The sequence below is a fragment of the Rutidosis leptorrhynchoides genome, chromosome 4 (genome assembly GCF_046630445.1).
Source record: "Rutidosis leptorrhynchoides isolate AG116_Rl617_1_P2 chromosome 4, CSIRO_AGI_Rlap_v1, whole genome shotgun sequence".
Lineage (NCBI taxonomy): Eukaryota > Viridiplantae > Streptophyta > Magnoliopsida > Asterales > Asteraceae > Rutidosis > Rutidosis leptorrhynchoides.
Window position 1 is genome coordinate 275,875,971 of NC_092336.1, and position 24,125 is coordinate 275,900,095.

Genomic DNA, 24,125 nt, shown 5'->3' on the forward strand with positions numbered 1-24,125 from the left:
AAATATATATATAATACTTTGTTAATATACTTAATGAGATATTTAATTATCATATTTTCAAGTTAAATATATATAAATCCATATATATACACAATAATTAAACAATTAAATAATTAAATCTAGTTATGACGTTCGTGAATCGTCGGAATAAAAGGGTGACCAAATGCTTGTGTAAAACTCTTTTCGGAGGTTCAAGATTTATTAAAATTCATTGCTTATCAAATCAGAATTATATAAAGATTAAGTTTAAATTTGGTCGGAAATTTCAGGGTCGTCACAGTACCTACCCGTTAAAGAAATTCGTCCCGAAATTTGATCGAGGTCGTCATGGCTAACAATAAGAATGTTATTATGACGAATATAAGTTGATTCATAGGGTTTTATCATGATTGAAAAATATGGATAAAATAATTCGATTACTCGAAACGTATGAGTGAAGCTATCGTAAAAGAGTGAAATGAGAAAATAGGGATTCGTCTTATCTTTTGACATCATCACGGTTGATCTCCGGATTAAATAAAATCTTTGGAATCTATATAAGATTTGATTCTTTGGCGATTAAGGAAATTATGATCCTCTTAGATTTAATTCAATAATCTGTCTCGATTTCTCTGTCGGATATTTTACTATAAATCAACCTTCTACGTTTCCTTATTTCTACATCTCTCATCTTTTATACTTTCTTTCTTTCTTCGTACTTCCAAAACATTCATCAATATGCTCCATCCAGTTTTAATTCTTGATATATTCTTGACTATCACATCTGTCATTCTTCTTTTTCATCTTCCACCGGAGGAATCCGTTAATTTCTACTATGCTCTTAGGTTTATAGTGTTCTTAGTTTTCCCGTGTCTTTATATTGCTATACGCATCGATATACACGGTTTGTAATTTCTGCGTTGTCTTCGTGCTTACATTTTTCCTTATATTTTGGAGTTTCATGCTTCCGTCTTCTTTTCCCAACTTCAAGTCAAGCGAATAATGGTCTAGAATTCATAGATATGAAATTCGGAATGAACATATCTAATGCTCTAAGAGAGAAATTGTAATAGCACAATTTGACTTGTGAAATTACCAGAATCCAAAGGAAAAGATAGAACTATCAATAGAATATGTTCTTGATATGCTTAGAGATTAGATTGAATGTAAGAGTCATGTAACATGGCACATGATGACATTATGGTATGTGAATCATTACGTTCCATTTAGAAACTCAGCATGACTTACTGTAATATAATCACGTTGATCAAGTGTCATTATATTATACTAACTCATGCTTCAGTTCCCAACATTACTTCAAAAACATTCATACTTTACACTCAGAGGTTTCAGATATTTAGAAACTAAAACAGTTTTCTTTATGATGTGATACAGATAACGCGAAGGAATAAATTATTTCAGATAAGAATGGTTATGAAAATATCTTCAGAAATATGAAGGATATTTATAATGGAAGATACGATGATATCTTAGAATATTTAAGATAAGAGGATGATGAAGAATATTGTCCGCAAGGGTTTTAGAGTAAGGAGAAAGGTATTTGCTAAGGATTTTAGCAGACACCGAATTATTTGGATTCTTTGAAAGTAGATTTCGTCCTTGTGATTTATCCACAGCCTCCTTCAGGGTTTGCTCAATCCATTTTCCAGTTCCAAACTTTCTCTTTTTCTGTGCTTTGCTAACACAATATTCTTTATCATCAACTTTTGACTGTTACGGTTGTCTACAGTTTCTGCTGCTTCATTCAGGTTTTTCAAAACTTCATAGTACTGATTCGTAGGCTGAAGTGCTATTCCGGATTTATGAATTATAATTCTAGGAAATAACGTTATATGTATATGTAGAAATGATGTGAGATTCAAGAATAATTATTGATGCTTCCTGGGGTTTGGTATGACAATTATTGTTATAAGATGTAGATGGGTACATGACAAGGTTTTATAGTGATCTTTCAGAGAGATTTAAGTGAAAGAGCAATAAAGTTGCTGGTAAGCTTACTACTAATGTGGTTGAATATAAAAGGTTCCCCAGTAATGATGGCGAAAAGACAACGTATATATCAAGGTTATAATAAGGCTACTCCGGATGAAAAGTCAAAGTTGTCTTTTTGGAGCTGTGATAAAATTCGCTATTTTGAAAAGGGATTGTAAAGTTATTTTGGGTAATAACAATGTTAAAGGATCTGACAAGGATACGTGTTGAACCTTTGCTTAGGTTCAAGTGTCCTCCGAATGCATATCTATATGCATATATTCTTTGTATGTATCGTGTGATTGGTTCATTCTCTCGATTGTTCCTTAGTTGAGATGTTTTCAAGAATTTTGAAGGGTTTAGATGCAGGTTGTCATCATCAATATCCGTATACTGAATTCGTCGTGAATCTTGAATGATACGAATATCTTTATGAGTTCTGTGAATGAAAGTGATGTTCTAGTATAGTTTGAATTTAAAGTATGATTTTGAAGGATGTAGGAATTTAAGATTGATGGCACTTTTTAAATCTTGACTTGGATTTTGATCTGTCAAAATCAGAATATGTAATTGAATTGGTATGGAAAATGGTTGTCTTGAATTTTGTGAAATGATGTATATTGCTATGAAATGAGAGAGTATAATTAACGATTGTCGAAACATCATTGAAAATGTACAGTGTAACATATTAATGTGAACTTAAGTATTTCTCGGATATTACCTCCCCGTTAAAATAAAATTTCACAAGTAATATTTTGTATGAAAGAATTTTTATTACAGTCTTTATGAAAATATATGTATGTATATTTTCTTTAGATGTAATTTGGATTTAATGAGTTAATATTATATTAATCTCATTTGGTTTATGGTTGGAACTAGAAATGAATAATCCCTAGAACTTTAGAGATTACATAATTGCCGTGGAATATTTCTTCAACGTAAATGAAATAATGAATTAATACTTCATCACTCATTATTGTTGGTATCCCTCAGTGCTTGCGGTGCGTATGATGTTGATGCTTGTAATGCGGCTTGCGATGTTGAGGCTTGTGATGTTGTCGGTAATGCTGCTGCCAGTGCTGGTAGTGGTTTGATGTGAGTATAGATGATGAGAATTTGTTTTGTTTTGTATTGTGAAAGAAGATGTTTAAAGTTTCTTCAATAAAAAGAGAGGTCAAGAGCTTTATAAAGGGAATGAAATGATGTAGGATGCACTTGCTAATGAACTTTTGCTTTTCATGACAGTAATTTTTTTTTTTTTTACTAAATAATTCACCATGCAAGATACGGAGTAAAGGTCGGATAGCCTCAATAATATTAGTAATATTATACTCGTTGCGGCATATCCTGGAAAGGAGAGAGAAAATGGTGTTACGAACGGGTTCGCCGGTAAGTGCCTCATGTTCTTCACCAAGAGGGCAATGTGGTTGATGAAAGGGATCACCTTCTTCTTGTCTCGAATAATTAAGTAGACTACGAACCCATCCCCAATTCATCCAAAATAGATGATGACTAATTGGTTGATCCATTCTGGTCACACTACTTTTGGAGCTCGAGTGAAATTCCATATCGGAATTCGAGGGACTTGAACTAGTGGAGAGTTCCATTTCGTACGATTAAATAAAGGATTTTTCGATATGAAATGATTTTCGGCTATCGGATGGTATTCTAATTACATAGAATATCTATATATATAGAGCAAAAGATTTCATAGATTACGGAGGAATTTACGGAATATGTTAGGCAAAGTTTACAGTAACAGATACGCTAAGATATGAATTAGCATATACGCTAAAATATGAACTTTGTCTATACACTATTTATGCAATCAATGCAGTAAGATGTGCCTAGACTAAGAATAATAAGCATGTAATTTTCTAAGGGTGATAAGCAGATGATTTCTGACTAGAAATGATAAGCAAAACTTTTGACATGCAGTTAAGGTCGAAGTCCAGACTCACTAATGCATCTTAATAAATATTCGTTAGACACACTAATGCAAGACATGGTTCGCTAAGACCACCGCTCTGATACCAACTGAAACGACTCGTCCATATTACTATAAACGCAATACGTTATTCATTGGTCCCATAGAGAGGTATTTGACCTCTATATGATACGTTTTAGGAAAATATTGCATTCATTTCATAAAAAGCACAAAATTATTATACATAATGCATGTTTTAAACAAGTGGGCGATTATTTAAAAAATAATCTCCATGATACATTGCTTTCCAAATACTACACACGTGACATAACAATCGAATATAATACATGACAAGGTTTTATTGAATGCAACACTTCATTTAAATAAAAGCATGAGACTCCATGCACAGCTTGCTCAGATAATGCAACAGCGGAAGACTTTCTTAAAGACCTGAGAATAAACATGCTTAAACAGTCAACACAAAGATGGGTGAGATATATAGGTTTAGCATCGATATAAATATAGACCACAAGATTTTCATAGTTATAAATATATGTACACTCGCAAGTGTATAAAAGTATTTTATAAGTTGTTGAGAGCTTCGGTAACCATACTTAACCATTAATGTGGCATATTCCCTTTATTATGAAATCTCCTTACACTGTACCAAGTGTAGTAAAAACGAAGTACTATGCAACCGTTTACGATACTAGAGTGACTAGCCCGATTGGGGTTGTCAAAGTCGATAGATCTATCAATAGGATTCGCGCTTACATGTTCTTACAACATGTAAATATCAGTTACCAAGCTATTAGGGAAGATATGCAAAGTGGTACAACTCAACGTAGAATATATTTTAAGTACTTGTGTCCATGGCATAAAATATAAAATGCATGTATTCTCATCCCAAAATATTTGTAGAGTTTAAAAATGGGACTATATACTCACGGTAGTAAAAGTATATTAATAATAAGTTTTTAACTTATTAAAAATATGGTCGTCGTCCTTGGATTCACGAACCTATAACAATAATAACGATTCAGATAATAATACGACATATGAATAAAATAAAGCAAGTTCATAGAATACTTATATAATAATTTTTAACATTTTATGTTAGTAGTCCTTTGTTAGTATTCCAAAATAGTCCGAAAAGTCCAACAGTCCAATAATCGGTATATATATATAATCTTAGAATTACCTCATGGCGTATTGTATACGTATTGTCTTTGCATCAACCCAGAGATGTATTGTATACATATTGTCTTAAAATTAACTAAGACGTATTGTGTACGTATTGTCTTAGGATTTATCAAAACGTATTGTATACTTATTGTGTTAGGACGTACCAAGAATATTATTATACATATATACAATCACAGAATTAACCAAGATTATAATGTTTTGTTATACTACTAATAACATCTCTAAATATATATAGGATATAGGAAAAATTAACAAGGATATGGTTTACATAGTTTTTATAATACAAATTTCGTCCATACAACGTTAATTTTAGCAGATTTTGTTTTGCTCGCCAAATATTCATTACAACTCCGTTTAAAGTGAATCAAATTGCTATGGATTCATTAAGAAGTAAATTTTACAAAACAAATTCCAAAAGTTCATCTCAAGTAGTAATTTTTAGAGCTTTACCCTCTTTTTGTGTCGATGGACAGATTTGGAAAAATCCCGGCATCCACCCAATATATGATTTTTGATAAAATACTTCCACTTTGTCTAAAATCAGGAAAAAATTACTGGAAGTCTTATTTACATATATTAACATATTTCCAAAGTCTTAGCCTTGAACTCAAAGTCTAAGATAGGTTTTTAATTCCGAACCCAAAACAGGCCGCTTTTTACCGAATGGAGATTAAAGGATATATGTTAAGTTTCAAGGTGTTCTTCATATGTACAAGTTATAAGTTCCTATATTAACTTAATATAACATCATAATACATATAAATAAGTGTTATTAGAGTTAAGTTAGAAAGATTAGATTAGTTTTTCAAACAAGCTTGGTGTTCACCAAAACAAGTTTTAGTTTTTACAAGTTTTATAAGTATAATAAGATAGCAACTATACAAGGAATTGAACAAGGATTTTGAGAAGTATTTTACCTTGATTATGAAGAGGAAAGTTGCGAAGATTCAAGTATGATATGAGAGCATTCAAGTGTGTGTTTTTAGTTTAAGAAAATGTGGAGTAAAAATGAGTTAAAATGGTCCTTATTTATAAGCTTATAATTTTGACTTTTAGTGAAAATATCTAAGATAAGTTAAATTGTATTAAGTCATGCATGACATATTAAATTGATTAGGTCATGGATGACATATTACACAAATAATTGCAGATTTCTATTGGTATATACCAATAGTAAATACTTCTAGAAGCTGTGTATAATACGGGTAAAAATACCGTATGAATGCGAGTAGAATTCTTTGAGAAAGTTGAACGAAAATACGAGTATAGCTATCCTTTATATGTATTGGTATATTATAAAGTGTATTCAATACTTGTAAGGATGTATTTACACTCGTAATACATTATATGTAAATACATTTTAACATAAGTTAATTACGTCGTTTACATAGTAGTATGAAAATATATATATAATACTTTGTTAATATACTTAATGAGATATTTAATTATCATATTTTCAAGTTAAATATATATAAATCCATATATATACACAATAATTAAACAATTAAATAATTAAATCAAGTTATGACGTTCTTGAATCGTCGGAATAAAAGGGTGACCAAATGCTTGTGTAAAACTCTTTTCGGAGGTTTAAGATTTATTAAAATTCATTGCTTACCAAGTCGGAACTATATAAAGATTAAGTTTAAATTTGGTCGGAAATTTCCAGGTCGTCACATTGTCCTACATCTTAATGTGTCATTTATCCATAAAAATTGGGCTAATTAAATGGTCCATTAGCTAGAGTAGGGTGGGCTAAAGTCCAACAAGGTAGAAAGTCCAACAAGACTAACTAGTGAGCATAAGTAAATTACTAAGCATAATTAAGCAACCAATAAGCCAAGTAATTTTCATTATAAAATAACAATTAGTATTACGTAGTCATAATATTCCAATTATGACAAAAGTTAAACGTGTACCAAGTACGTAGCTCGCTTTAAACGTCAAGTGACACTAACGGTTGTAAAAGCATTCGAGGATCAAGTTAAGTGATTAAGCACTTAATGGCACATTGTAAGGTATTAACGAAAATAATTTAATCATGAAATAAGATCTCAGAGCATAAACTAGCTCAGTACGCATATATACACAGATTCGTGAAAGTATAGAGCACAAAAATATAATTCGAAAAAGTCAGGTCATTACATTAAGCTCGTTCGAGCGAGACCTTTAGCATTTCGAATGTGTTGTGCATTGTTGCTCACGTATGAGTTTAACAATTACTTGCTCGTGTGCTTATTGTGTTATAATTGCGGGGTAAAGGATAGACGGTTAAACTTATCCATGCGGTGAGTGACTAGCTAGCTAAGATTAGTTCACTTAATGACGACTAGACTTGTATGAGTAATTGTGAGATGTGTTTTGATTTGTTGTAGCCGCGAGAGGTTAACCAAGCATTGGGTGATGAGACCAAGTTGGGCGTAGACCCATCGTCGTGTCAAGTAGTATGGTGAGACCAATTAGGACATAACCGGAGTGTAGTTGTACGTTTGACGTTATTAGCATGCTATAATGTATATACATGATGAATGGTGGTTCGATTTCGTTGACCAATGAGTGCGACATGTTGAGTGAAGCCGTGAGGTCTCCCTCTTTGCTAACCAAGATGACGGTTAGTGATTGTGTGGTGAGTGTTGTACACTCTTGACGGCCACACTTTTCTTCTGTGTTATTGCGGGTATGCGTAGTATGCCATCCGAGAGGCATTTTCATTAACCACGTGCGTATGTGAGTAGAGTCACGAGTGTTGACCAGCTTCGAAGTGTGTTGAATTAGGGTGTAAGTCTTGGTGTCCCCAAGTGTCTCCATAATAAGTGAAGGGTCACTAGGCTCGCTTTGCGGCCTAATTGGAGTGTGACTAGCTGCTGACTGTTAGGGAGTTGTAGGTAATGAGCTACGATGTTCGTTTGATTTCGAGGCATCGGATGACGTGTTACATCGAGTGTGTATTCCGAAAGGATGAGATTTGAAGTCTCAATGGTCATGGCGGGGGTTACATAACACTACGTCAGGTGCCCCTTTATACCTGCTAGTGTAATGTTAGACTCCGATGGTTTGATTGCTTTGTACTAGTGTGCCGACGAGAAACCCGAAAGCACGAAGATGTTGGTGACGGCGTTTAGCGGATGCCAAAGTTAGACTTAGTTGAGACGTCCAGGTCCGAATACCTAACAAGTTGTTAGTGAAAAGGTCATGAAAGTGATCAACGTTGGGATCGGTCATTTGTAGTTCGGAAAGCTAAGAGTTCGTGAGATGCGATGATCTTGGTGGTGATGGTACGAGATTAAAGATCCTAAGTGGGGGAGTTAGCTACTAGAGATCACGGTGTAGTCCTTAAATAGTGAACGTGATCGTGCAGACAAATGGAAGTCGTCCCGTAGGAGAACGATATCGGAGCGTAAAAGTGTTGAATCGACTATTGAGTTACGTCTTACGAATGCCATGGGTGAGAATAATGGCAACAGGTGCGATTGAAGAGTCAATATTTTACATGATGGAGTGAGCAAGCGTTGCTTAAATTGAGAATAGACTTCGAGAGTCTTTGAAAAAGTCCCGAGTTGGACTTTGGAGCGGGTAGTGAAGTTAATTGCACGATGATGGATGAGACGGCGAGATCTCCAAATGTTGGTAACGGAAGGTTCTCGGGATATGTCGAAATGATTTCCTAGAATTTCGTAAACGAAGGGTGTCATGACAGAAATCGTGGGTGAGTTATGCTACCTTTAGACGATTGCGAGTCGTAAAGTGCAAGACCGGATGCTTGGTGTCAAGAAAAACGATCGTGAATGATTTTCTTGCGGGAGTTTGGTACGTGTCATCATTGATAAAGACCGGCTGATGAAGCCACTGAAAGGACATTATGAGTCCTACACGGTGTATTCGAGTGGGGAGTTGGTGGATAATCTCAATCGGAAGGAGGTGTAAGGTATCGTTCATGTCGAATGATACATTCATGTATAAAAATGAAAACGAGATTTCTAGAGTAGTGAGGACTTGTATATGCAAAAAGTGACAAGTTCATCCGTAAGGAACGATCGAGGTGATGTTCACGGGAAAATGGTGGATGAGTTGCGAGTCGTGCAAGGTGGTGTGTCAGTTGGAGTTACCAAAAAGTTTACGGGAAATTCCATCACCGTGTTTATGGTGGGGATGCCCGATTGGATTGACGTTTGGCAAGGATACTCTAAGTTGTAAATTAAGGGTGTCAAGGAAGCATGGGGGATTGCTGTGTGATTGGAACATTACGTGGCTAGAAGGTGTGATCGATAGGGTGCAATGGTAGCATCAAGGGGATGTAGAGTTACGTTAGAATTCAAAAAGTCGAGGAAGATGTACTTTCCGGACTGTAGTGAGGTTTAGATCTTTAGGACGCGATCATGTTTAAGTAGGGGAGAGTTGTAAGACCCTGTTTCAGTTATAGAGGATGCCATCCAAATTTTGGGACACCGTCCATTAGAGAAGAGGAGGACGTCGTCCAGACAATTGGGACGCCGTCCAAATGGTCTGACGGGCCAGCTTTAGGAATTTGTTTTACTTAAAAGGGGCTTTTTGGTAATTTCACTTATTGGATGAGTTAAAGGCCACAAGATCAGTTCATGGAGTGCCATTACTCCATTTTCAACCACCACTTCCTTTCCACTTTAATTCTAGAGAGAAGGTTTTTAGAGTGAGAGAGCTCAAATCAAGGAGGGAGAAGGTTGATTCAGGTCAAAGCGCGAGTTTTAAAGTTGTTCATCTAGTCCCTAGCTACCTTGTGATTGTGGTGGTAAGTCTTAACCTTGATTTCCTTATTTTAAGTTGCTTAAGGGTTAGAGTTTGGGTTAGAGATGAACATAAAACCCATTTGATAGCAGTTTGGGGGGTTTTTGCGTAAGTTTGGGTCACTAGCACACTTAGTGGTTAAAGTGATTGGGTGTTATTTGGGTATGTTGGTGACCCAAATGGGAGCGTTAACTTTGAAATGGGTCAAATGAGTCTTTGATGACCTAAGTTGTTTAAGGAGTGTGAAAATGCGATAACCTTGTGTTAAAAAGTGTGTTAAGATCATTTTTGGCTAGTGTCAAGGTTTTGGGCGAAGTTGACCTAATATTATGATTAAGAGTGCAAATGGGTCGAAATTTGCACTATGGGTCAAAATGACACTAGGATGGTGAGTGAGTTGGTTGACCAACATGATTGTGTGATTGATTATATGCGTAATGTAATTGGTACATTACATTGAAAGTTGCAAGCTTGATCTCTCATTCACCGAAGGCGTTAAGGTGAGTGGAATAATTATATATATGCGTATATAGTGTATTTACTTGCGGGCTTGTGGTTAGTGTTATCTGGGCGTGTGGATTCACTATAGTGTTATCCGAGCGTATGGATTAACTACTCTTTTGTGCGATGGAGACCACATGTACATGAAGGGTGGTTCGGTAAGTGCGGACGTCTACCTAGGGGTTAGTGTACACTAACGGTCACTGTGCGAGTACCAACGGTCATTGTGCGAGTGCCGTTCCCTTATGTGTGTTATGGTTAACCATGGTTATGTGTGATAGTTTTAGCATATCGAATTGTGAATTATATGCTATTGGCAATGCTAGCTTATTGAGATTGCGGATATCTAGTTTTGCATTGTGATTGCATAGTTGCTAAATTGCAAGCTCGTATACGGTATTGTGTAAGTGTTGCAAGTAAATAGATTATATATGTATATGTATAATTATTGCATTCACTAAGCGTTAGCTTACCCTCTCGTTGTTTACCTTTTTAGGCTCCGGCACGAACAAGGGCAAAGGTAACCGTTTGGATTAGTAGTGGCTAACGGGGGTTTAACTTTTGAAAGTTCGACCAAAATGTGGGTAGTTTAACCCCAAACACCATGCTCTAGGTGTCGTTTGGAAATTAAACTCTTATGGTCGAAACTTCTATTTTTGAACCAATTTCATGAAATGGGTCGTTGTGGGCCCGGTGATGTAAAACTCGATTTTATTATGGAAAATTCTTAGTTTTACTTATTATAAGGTATTGTGATAATTCGTTCGTTTAAAAGTGTCGGGAAGCGAGTTTTCCGTTAGTGTAAGTTGGACTCTGGGGACAGACCCTGGCAGTTAATTTGGACGGCGTCCAGATTGCTTGGACACAGTCCAGCCCTTCACAACTGGACACCGTCCCAGATGTTAGACGCCGTCCAGATACACTGTCCTACAAATTTTTTTTTTTGGGTCATGTTTTCGGTTGGATAATGGGTTGGGTCGTTACACACAGTTACAGAGGAAGTAAGGCGCAACAATCCGTTATCTCATCTTGAACCAGATCGAGTCAAAATTGCCACCTATGTTACGAAGCAGATATCACGTATCTTCCATGAATCCATAGATCCAAGTTTCACATTCAAAGCCGGATGTCGGGAGATATACTCAAATACGGTGACATTAATGTTCGGGTCAGGATTGCTGTTCACTTCTTTTCAGCATCGTCTTTTAACAAATCTGTGCAAAGCTACAGACTCTTACTGTGGAGATCACCATTCTGAAGACTTCGAGATTCTAAAGATACAGTTTCTAACATTGTTTGAAGACCTTCGAAATGAGCATCACATCAGAGAAAAAATCACCACCAACACTGCTTCTATGATTGACATTCATGAGTCAACCAGTAGAGCCGTGGATCATATTCTCATCGGACTTCAAGATATATCACGAGCCGAAACTGCGCACTACTTATCTTTCAGAAGATCTTCAAGAGTAGTACCGGATCTTCTACCACTATTGGTCCGACAATTTCCTAGAATTTAACCACCAAGACTCAAATTCCCTCGAGAAGACCAAGATCACAACCATCAGCAAGGAATGTTTGCTTTTTAAGGCATCACTACGGTCGAGCCAACGACCTTAAACAAAAGCGCTTCTCGGGAGGCAACCCGTGCAACAAAGTAGAGTAGAAGAATAAAGGATGACAAATGAGCCGATAAAAGACGCAAGGATTGAAACCATCCAATATCATCACAAGCAACATCTGCTATGGGTACTTCTTTCTTCCAGCTACTAGCTCAAAATTTAAACTATGCCACATCCAAGCTTATCACTAAGTGTGGCATTCCAACCCAATTAAACACTAGACAAATACTCACAATTCTTCAACTAAAACTCCTAAGTGTGGGATATACTAGGAACATTAAGGACAATGTTCGTCTAAGTGTGGGATGTTGGTATAATCTTTTTATGCTGTATTAAAATAACCCATTACAAAGATTCCAAGTTCTTAAGCCAAATTTCAAAATTTTTAACAAGAGAAAACCTTTTCGAAAAAGTATTTTTGAAAACCTAAAACATTTGTACATAAAAGTAAGACTTAAGTAGGGTGGAAATCTTGTTAGGTTGAACCAAATTTCTAATAGAGCATTGCATGACTAAGGCATTATCGACCTAAATTGATTATGGTGAGGCACCCCAAATAAGACCAGTATTCATCTTTAATGCTTCACTGTTTTTCGTTGAGAGTGCCGATGTCTGTGCTCGGAATCAGAACTTGCTTTAGATCTACATTTCCAAAGCAGGGAAACGTGATTCGGTTATAATCAAAAGAGCTAGCCATTTGTCAAAAATAAGCCTTTCGCACCTCCACTACTTCTACTCCACCACCACATTCATATCATCATTACTATTACTCAAAAAATCCAGAAAATGAGATTCCTTCTTAAAACCCGATGTTATAAACCTCTCAAGTATCATGGCAAAGGAGCAGAACTTATAAAGAGAAACACCGAAGATGAACTTGACCGAAAATGACTATCCAATGAAGAAAAGTTCAAAAGTTCTTCTCAAACATTTCAACACTCCTATCTATCCGAATAAAAGTCTACATAAAGACTTCATTACCCTTTCTCTTACCCCTCAAAAACAACTTCATTACCACTCCAAAATTCCTTTCCATCATTGACAAATGACCTAGAAGCTTAGATCACTACTATTCTCACATTAGTAGCAAGGATTTGAGTCTTTATCAAGCCTATGATGATGGGTGCAGCATGACTGGCTATTAGTGAATTTATTTTTAGATCTATAGGGAACCCTAAACACTTGTGTGATTTGAGTGACCCGTGAAAGCTAGCCTATGTCATGTAACCTCCGCATGATTGCAGAGATAATTTCAATCATAACATAGACGACTCACCTTATTTTTCGCTCTTATAATAAAAATCAAACCGCTTAGGCTATTAGAAAAAGAAACTCCAAAAAGATTACTTAATGTAAAATGAGAGTTTGCTTGAGGACAAGCAAAATCTAAGTGTGGGATATTTGATATCGGCTAAAAAGTCACGTTTTCACCCTGGTATTAAAGGCCAAAAACAAGAAAGATTCGAACTTTTTCGACAAAATACCCACTTCGTCAGTTAGAATTGAAGAACAAGTAATTACGAAAATGGTGCAAAAATGTAACACCCCATTTTTCAATTACGCATTATTTCGAACGTCATTCGAAATACGAGACCTGTAAGCGTATATTTGGATCCCAAATAAAGTTGGAGTTGAGGTTCTAAAACCTTACCATTGGATAGTAAATCTCATTACATTTCCAACGATATTTGATTCATCAAAAACGGAGCTATGGTTTGAAAGTTACGACCAAAAGAAGTTCCAGTTTCTGTCTCAGTTCATTGGGACGCCGTCCAGTCATTTTGGAAGCCGTCCAAATGGCCTGACGGGCCAGCTGTGATATTTTGAAGTTTTTAAAAGAGGGTATTTGGGTCTTTTCACTTGGGGGTCGTTTGGGCCATCAAAACTGATCCAAATTCATTCTTATCCCCATTTCCACCTCTCCAAACACTCTCATCCATTCCTAGAGAGAGAGGGACCATTTTAGAGAGAGAGAGAGAGAGCTTAGTTTGGGGAAGAAGAAGGGTGAATCGGGTCGAGTCGCGAGTGTTAATGTTGTTCACCTCGTTCATGGCTACGTTGTGGTAGTGTTGGTAATTTCTAAATCCGAATTTCATTGTTAAGATTATTGTTTGAGTTAGAGTTTGTGCTAGTTAGAGTTATAACCCACTTATTGTGAAATTTGGGGGTTTTTGGGTAAGATTCATGTAAGTAAACCCGAATTGGTGACTTAGGGTTTTGATTGATGAAATTGTAAGTTTGGATCTTGCATGTGTTGGTTAAACTTAGAACACTTGTGTACTAGTGATTTTAGTGTGTGTTGACGTAATTTTGGGTGTAAACCCTAATTTGGGTCAAATGGGTATTTTGGGTCAAGTAAGCTTGATTCGGTGTCAAATTAAGTTTTGAGTCAAGTTTTGGTAAATCAAGTATGTAAATACTTGATTTAGGTGTTAGTTGGTGTTTTGAAAAGTTAATCACTAGCCGTTAGTGATTAAAGATATTTTTGGGACTTATGTCAAAATGGGTTGACTTTGATGGGTCAAAATTGGTAATGACACTAGTTTTGGTCAAATGGATTATAAACGCTTTTGTTAAGTATTAAGTGGCGTTTTCGAATGAGAGTAATCATGGGAAGTGATTTTGATTTAAATGGTGTCACGTATAATTTAGATTAAAATTGTACTTGCTTGATGGGTCGATCTTACCACCCGTAGTGGTAATTGGTGAAGTCCACTTTAGGGGTCTAAATGGGCGGTTTGTGGAGGTAGGTACAAACCCTTGGTTAAGGGTGTTGAAGTCAAATTCTCTCGTAGAGAATGTATGTTGATTGTTTGTATATCTATATGCACATTATAGGTAAAAGGTTTGCTCGGTTGCGTTTGGAGGCGATTTACATATATGACTTGTGGGGGAATTTCGAGGTGAGTGGAATGATTATATGCGTATGTATATAATGTATTTATTTGTATGCTATGGTATGAACCAAAGAGCCGGTAGTGCCATAGTATGTGCAATTGTGCTATGATGTGAACTAAAGAGCCGGTAGCGTCATAGTACATGTGTTGTAGTGTGAACCAAAGAGCCGATAGCACTACGGCACGAGTTGTTAGAGTGTGAACCAAAAATCCGGTAACACTTTAACGCGAGTATGACTCGGGTTGTGATGTGAACCAAAGAGCCGGTAGCATCATAACCGGTGCATATGGTGTGAACCAAAGAGCCGGTAGCACCATGACGCGAGAATGGTTAACCATGGTTGTGTATTGTTTTGTAGCATATTGTATTATGTCGATTATATGTTATTGATTACGCTAGTTGCGGTTTGTTGGAGATTATTAGCCTTGTACATGAGATGGTATGCTAATTATATTACTAGCATTTATGCGGAAATTGTATAAGTGATTGCAAGTAAGTAGGTTATATATGTATGTGTATAATTATTGCATTCACTAAGCTTTATGGTTACCCCTCTCGTTGTTTATCTTTTTACAGGTATCGTGTTTTGAAGCTAACTAGTTGTTAGACTAGATGCTTAGGAGCGCTTGGGCTCGACGGGGTAGCTTTTGGATATGTTAATGTGGATTGGGGGTTTGGTAGCCCTCGGGATTATGCTCTTGGTATCGGGTTGGGTTGTAGAGTCCTAATCCGTCTAAAGATATAAATGGGTCAAAATTGCTATATTATTGTAATACGGGTCGTTGTGGGCCCGGTGTAGTAAAACTTGTTTTTATTGTAAAAATATCTTAGTTTTACTTAATATGATGTGTTGTGAAAGTCATTTCGTTAAAAAGTGTCGGGGAGCGGGTTTTTCAGTTCGCGTAAGTTGGACCTCGGGGACAGAATTTTACAGTACATTTGGACGCCGTCCCAATTGATTGGATGCCGACATGGCCTTCGATACTGGACGCCGTCCAGATAACTGGACGCCGTCCAGATAACTGGACGCCGTCCAGATGTACTGAATAAGAAATTTTTTTAGGCGTGTTTTTGGTAAAACGAGGTTGGGTAGTTACAAGTGGTATCAGAGCATAGTCTAAGGGAATTAGGTGACCTTGGAATAGGTGCCTAGTCTTAGACTTATTAACAGTTATGTATTATTTGCAGGACTTGTAGGAATACGGGTCGGATTGAGATTTGTTAGTTCCTTAGAGTAGGTGACTGTGACAATTCGGGAATTTCCGACTAAATTTAAACTTAATCTTTATATGATTTCGATACGATAAGTAAAGTTTGTAAAGTTGAGTCTTAAAAGTTTGAAATGTTTCATATATTCAACTGACCTTCGACTGCTCTCGACGATTCACGAACAATTAATTGTAAATAGATATATGTGTATGTATATATAAATAATAATTCGAAATATAATTTGAAGTATTATATGTTGTTGTTATTAAAAGTTAATAAAATAAAAATAGGATATTATAATAATTATTATTTAAAATATATCTCTATATATAATGAAAGTATATTAAAAATAAATATTAAATGATTGTAATACTTGTTTGATGTTTCGATTGATATTAAGCAAGTTAAATTCAAACTTATGTAATTTTAAAATAGATGGTGATACTAAAATGAGTTCTATAAATTTTAGGCTTATTAAGAATGTATTTAGGAACTATTTGTTAAGTTTTAACACTTTTTATATTTTACCCAGAATTGAGAGGGACAGTTGATGTAATTTTTATTTAACAAATTAAGGATCGAATTTTATACCATAATGACCAAAATAAATAAAGACATTTAATATAAAAATTTGGAATTTTTCTATGTACTTTTATCCATTATCAACGGAGCACGAATTTCAGTCCAGAAATGAAATAGTAAACGACGGCTAACAATTTACACGTTTTTTATTATTATAATATTATTTATTATTAATATTATTAATTAATAATAATATTATATTATTGCTTTATTGAAAAAATATCCGTATCATATAGACAAATTGATTGATTGTATAGGCTATACTGTTTCCACATGTTACCTTTCTAAGATTACCATCTATCATCTATTATTATCATATGATTAATTTAATCTATTATTAAATCTTTATTATATATCTTATGTTATATATATACATACATCCTTACATTTCCTGAACACAGAAAAAGAGCAAACCCATTACTATTACTATCAACTAAGTCTTTATCTGTTTCGGTTCAAGCTCAAATCCACCATGACTAGCCACCCGTTACAAACTCCAGCCTATTCCACCACCACGAGATCATCCCCATTGTTCTTGTTTGTACATCATCGTGTAACTTAAACGGTTCACACCACCATCACCTTCATTTGAAACCCACCACCACCTTTGTTAACCACCATCTATTCTATTTACTATTTTTCTGTGTTGACTATTAACACCACCATACAATCACCATTGAAAACCCTCATAAATCTCTCTCTCTCTCTACGTCTCATTTCCTTGCAAAGATCACGACATCACCACCACTTCACCACCGTACCACCTACAAGGTTACTGCTACGGTTTCGTTATTTTATTTATTTATTTATTTTATTTCTGTTATTAAACCGAAGTTAGACACACCTATTTTGCTGCTAATATGCTCGACTACTATACTGTCAAACTAAAATGCTACTGCTGTTGGTCACCTTAAACCGTCACTCACAAAACCACCATGCCACCCATAACCATCAACATTAAGCCCACCACATTTATCACCATCAAATCCTTTTCGCTACTACTGCGGTAACCATTTTTCCTGTCCAGCTACAACCGAGACCCAACACCACCGTTATTTATTTATTTTTCTCGTTTCTCTCCTGTTAAAGGTACCATTTCTGTTCTTGTTCGACCCAACCAACGTAACCAACTTGTCATCGATCACTACGTGTCTACTGTTGCAAATTCTACGCGATCCGTGTAATTGATAACCACTATTATGCGTTCTGTGTAATTTTCATATTGAAGAAGAAAGTGAAACATAAACAAAACGGGTTATATATATTGGTTTTGTTTTATATCAGACAAACAAGTGTGGTTGAATGGTTTGAGGTGTGTGTTTCTTACCAAGAGGTCGTGGGTTCGAAACCAGGAGACTGCAAGGAATTTTTTTTTCAAAAGCTGTGTGGGTCTGTTGGGCTGTCACTTAAACACAAAATAAGGCTGATGTTGCCCATAAGACTTAGTGTACTATTATAGATTAGTGGTTGTTATGTTGTCATTCTATTGGGCCCAACAAGCCTCATTCTGGAATTTGGAATGCTTTAGTACTTCGAAATTTATCATGTCCGATGGGTGTCCTGGAATGATGGGGATATTCTATATGCATCTTGTTAATGTCGATTATCAGGGTTCAATCCATATGAATGATTATTTTTGTCTCTATGCATGGGACGTATATTTATGAGAAATGGAAATGAAAATCTTGTGTTCTATTAAAATGATGGAAATGATTGATTATAATAAACTAATGAACTCACCAACCTTTTGGTTGATACTTTAAAGCATGTTTATTCTCAGGTATTAAAGAAATCTTCCGTTGTGCATATGCTCATTTTAGAGATATTACTTGGAGTCATTCATGACATATTTCAAAAGACGTTACATTCGAGTCGTTGAGTTCATCAAGATTATTATTGGGTCAATTATAGTTGGATATATTATGAAATGGTATGCATGCCGTCAACTTCCGATGTAATGAAAGTTTGTCTTTTTAAAAACGAATGCAATGTTTGTAAAATGTATCATATAGAGTTCAAGTACCTCGCGATGTAACCAAATGTAATGTATTCGCCCAGATGGATTAGGACAGGTCAAGAAAGTTGGTATCAGAGTAGTGGTCTTAGCGAACCAGGTCTTGCATTAGTGTGTCTAACTGATAGTTGTTTAGATGCATTAGTGGGTCTGGACTTCGACCGTATCTGCATGTCAAAAGTTTTTCTTATCATTTCGTGTCGAAAATTACCTGCTTATCATCCTTAGGAAATTACCTGCTTATCATTCTAAGTCTAGACACGTCCTACTGCCTTTATTGCATAGATAGTGTATAGACAAATTCATATCTTAGAGTATCTATTACGGTAGACTTTACATGATATCTTCCGTAAATTTCTCCGTAACTTAAGGGATCCTGGTACTATACATATCTATGCATATTATGCATTGAGAATACCATCCAACTATCAATTGCTGTCACTAAACTCTTCATACCAAAAATCTTTCCTGAGATCGCGTAAGATGGCCTCTACGAATCGACCAATTCCCTCTGACTCCGAAGATAGCGTAACAGGAACACACCAACCAATCAACTACCGTGATTACTGGAGAAAATGGGGGTGGGTTCGCGATATACTTACCCTATGGTGAAGGGAAGAAGGTACTCCATATCATGAACCGAATCTACCACCTAACCTTGGAGTACTTGATCCGCTCACCGGTGAACCCGTTCGCAACACCGTTTATAACCTTTTTTGCAAGAATTTTTCATCTTGAGGCTACCATTAACGGAACTAGAGAATATATCCGACCTCTACCTCACACTGGTAACCAACCAGGGTTAGTAGAAGAAGTTAGAGAACTCCGAGCTTGAGTATTAACTTTAGAGAGCACGGTACACAATTTGCAAGCACCAACAGTATCACCAACACCAGTAACATCACCAGCCTCAACACCAGTACCACCAACAACCCAAGTTTCAACATCACACGCCTCAACATCGCAATCTATACCTCAAACATAATCATCGTTCTACGAATCGTTCTACATAAACTATCTTCGTCCTTCATGGCGATTATGTAATCTCTAATGTTTTAGAGATTATGTACTCTAGTTCTAGCCATAAATCTGATGAGTTTAATATCACATTGACTCATTAAATCCATGATTACGTCTGAAGAAAATATATATGTATATATGTTTTCATAAAGATTGTAATTAAAAGTTTTATTGTACAAACTGTTAATGGTGAAAATATTTTAACGGGTAGGTAATACCCGAGGAATATTTAGATTCCACATTAATAAGTTACACTGTACATTCCTCGAATCTGATTCAACGATCATTTACTATCCTACTTACATCCACAGACATACGTATTCGTTCACCACAGAATAACCATTTTCATTCAAATTTCATATTTAGATTTTGACCTATCAGAATCCAACAAATGGCATAATGAAGAAAACATTGGAGAAAATAAAATTTGTTAGAAACAAACAAATTAACTATGAGAAAAAATTTTGTTAAGAATCCACGCTAACTGTTCCTAGCTAACTGATTACAGTTTATTTATCGCAATTTAATTATCGCAATTTTATTTATCGTCATTTAATTTCTGTTATTTACTTTACGCACTTTATTTATCATCATTTAATTTCTGTTATTTATTTTACGCACTTTAAATATCGGGACACGTATACAAGGTTTTGACATATCATATCGACGCATATATATATATATATATATATATATATATATATATATATATATATATATATATATATATATATATGTATATGTATATATATATGTATATGTATGTATATATATATATATATATATTATTTAGAATAACCATAGACACTCTATATGCAGTAATGCTGGAGTTAGCTATATAGGGTTGAGGTTAATTCTACAATAATATATGTACTTTGAGTTGTGATCGAGTCTGAGACATGTACACGGGTCACGATACGTATTAAATAATTCGAATATTATATATTAAACTATATATGAATTATTGGACTGTTAACTGTGGACTATCGACCGTGGACTACCAACATTGGACAATTAAAAATGAATTAAAATATTGATTATAACATATGAAACTAAACAATTCTACAAGCTTGCCACTTGATTTCATCTTGAACCTCATTTGTATCTTGACGATTACAATCTGCGTTCAAACATTTCATAATTCCTGAAAACACCTCAATCGAGAGGATGAACCAACCGCATTTAATCTACGGAAGAAAAGATTGACGCATATAGTTACGCACCTAAAAACACACAGAACTTGAGTAAACGTTTAACACGTATCTGTGCTAGATCCTTTGGCATTGTTATTACTGAAAATGACATTACAATTCCTTTTCAAAATAGCCAGTTTTGTCACAGCTTCAGCAAGTCAACTTCGACTTTTCATCCGAATTGGTCTTATTATAACCTTGATATATAAGTTTGCCTTTCATCATCGTTACCGGGGAACCGTTTATATTCCACCACATTAGCAGTAAACTTACCAGCAACTTCATTGATCTTTAACATTTCGAAAAATTATTATATTCATTAAAACTCTATCATTTACTAATCCGCATCATGTAACAAGACCTATCATACCAATTACTGGGAATCGGCAATCAGTATTCGAAAACTCACAGCATATCTACATCAACAGTTATATGTATAACATTTATCTCTTAGAATTATAATCTTTCATTCTGAAAAGCACTCAGTCTACAAATCAATAATCTGAATGTTGAAAAAGCTGAATGAAGTAGCAGAAATTGTAGACAACCGTAAACGACCATAACCGTCGGAAGTTTGATGATAAAGAATGGAGTGTTGGAAAAGCTCAAAGATTTTGATACTGAAAAATGAATTGAACAAATTATGAAAGTGACTCTGAACAAGGACTAAACTTGTACATAAAAGAATCCTGATGATTCTGTTTCTGATTAAATCTTTAACGAATACCTTACTCCTTAATCGCTCTAAATCATCGTGAATGAATTTCTTCATCACAATTTGATTCAGAAATTCTAAGATATTATCGTATCTTTCATTATTAATATCCTTAATATTTCTGAAGATATCTTCATAAATATTCTCGTTCGATATTAATTATCTCTCCGCTCTATCTGTGTTATATCTTAAAAGAAACTGTTTTAGTTTCTAAAATTCCGAAGAAAAAAAATTAGAAATTGAATTATGAATGATTTTGAAGTAGTGTTGGAAATTGATGCATGAGTTTGTAACGACTCTGGATTTTCCAACGTTTATTTATTAATAATTATTATTATTAATAATACGTGTGATTAAACAAATGTATGTTATTACATTTACATGTTGCCATGATTGCCCGAACTTGACTTTAATTGCCCGAAACGTCTTTGTGACACACGAAACTTACACGAATAATATTTTCACATATTATTTGCATTCATGATTAATTTTATTAATCATTTTAATTAACTAAAGTTATTAGTTAGTTACTTGGGCTTTAATTGGATTTATTTGTTAATAAATTGAACTTGGGCTTTACTAGTGTAATGGACTCATGACTTTGGGCTTATAAGCCCACCCTACTTCCTATATGGACTTAACTAGCCCAACATTGCATGTAAGTATTACTTTCATAAGTAACTAGTTAGTTAGAATACTTGGAATCTTGTTACCACTCAATCCCCATGCACATACCTCTAATAACCACACTTTTGAAGCTTTACTTGCAAGTGACCACAAAACAATCCCTCTCCCTTTTTTTGGACTGCAGGCTGTGGCCTAAGATGGGCACAAAGGGAGTTCAAATATTTTTTTTTCATTACTTGTTTACTAGCATTACTCTTCTCATTTCAAACACGCACATACTTCTCATTTTCTCTCAACCATTTTCTCTCTTTTCTCTCTTTCTTGTATGTATTTTGAACATCTTTTTTTTCTCTCTTCTTTTCCTTGTAAAAACCGAATACATACACCTTAAATCATCATCATCTTTGTTGTTGTTTGATTACTTGTTAGTTATAGTTGTTTACTTACTTGTTGTGTTACATACTTGTTATAAGAATCAACTTTCTAGTTAGATTCTTCTTTTATCTTGTATTTACAAGAACACTTAAGAACATAGCTTACTAGTTTATGATTCTACTTTTATTGTTTCAAAAGATCAAAGTTCACGTGTTGAAAGCATACTTGTGATTCATGAAATAAACTTTAAAGTTTACTTTCCTTAAAGATCAAGCTTAGGCTTGAATCTTTAAAGTATGCAAACCATGAACTTAATTACTTGTTTACTTAGCTATTTACTTCATTTACTTGCACTTTAATTTCATGATTTATGTTATTATTGGTCAAATGTTACTAGTTAACTTTGATCTCATTAATCTTGAACTAAAAGTTAACTTGAAAGTTCAAGAACATATAAATAAGTTTTCTTTAAATATAACTTTGTACACTTATGTTAGATCTAGACTTTTGAGTCTTGGATCTTCAAGATCTAACTAAGAACTATGTTCTACATTTTAAGATCTTGATTTCATAAGTTCATTTTCAAGTTTGTAACTTATTATTAGTCTTATAGTTCATGTAAGTGTCAAACCTAAGACTTTGATGTAACTTTGGTTCATCAAACTACATGCAACTCTTAAGTGAGTTGTGCTTCATGTCTTTGACTTGCACTAGAGTTATGATGGTCAAGACTTGGTTAAGATGATGTAGATACATCAATGAGTTGTACACTTAAAGCTATATGCATCAAGGATGAGAACCATGATGAACATCAAGCACCATGACCACCGGAACTCACTTAAACTTACTGTTTCTGTCCAAACCCTACTGACCTGCTGTTTCTGTAACAGACCAGTAGACCTGGGCTACTGAGACAACGATTTTTAGATATAACTTTTCGAGTAGATAACTTTTCATATAGGACTTGTCTTAATCCGAGTTACGGTTTAGGATTTATGGCCCTCCGACCGTCACTATGTCCTTTAACGTTGTGCAGAAATTTCTGACCTACTCGCACTTAGACCGTCACCATGGTCAAACCAAGACAAGTTTGCTTCTGTAAATTTTACTACACTTAAGGGATTCATAGACGGAGCCATGGCCACTGGTCTCACCTTAATTCAGTAAGGGTAGAGGCCGTGGTGACTGACTGAAGTTAGCCTTTGTTGTAAACTACTTTTATGAACGAAACCTACTTTACACCTTTTGTTAAATGATGAATGATGATGACCCTTAAGACCTTATTTACATAATTTTAAACCTATTAAGACGATTTACTGACTTAGTACTATTTTCCTTAGGTTGAGGACCTTCGGACCGATTACTTGCACACCTTTTCCGAACCGACTTTACGACTACATTATCATTGTGAGTTATAGCATTCCCGTTTTACTTTAACTTATTTTGGGAACTGAGAATACATGCGGATTTTATGTTTTTGTAATGACCCGGAATTTTCCGACCA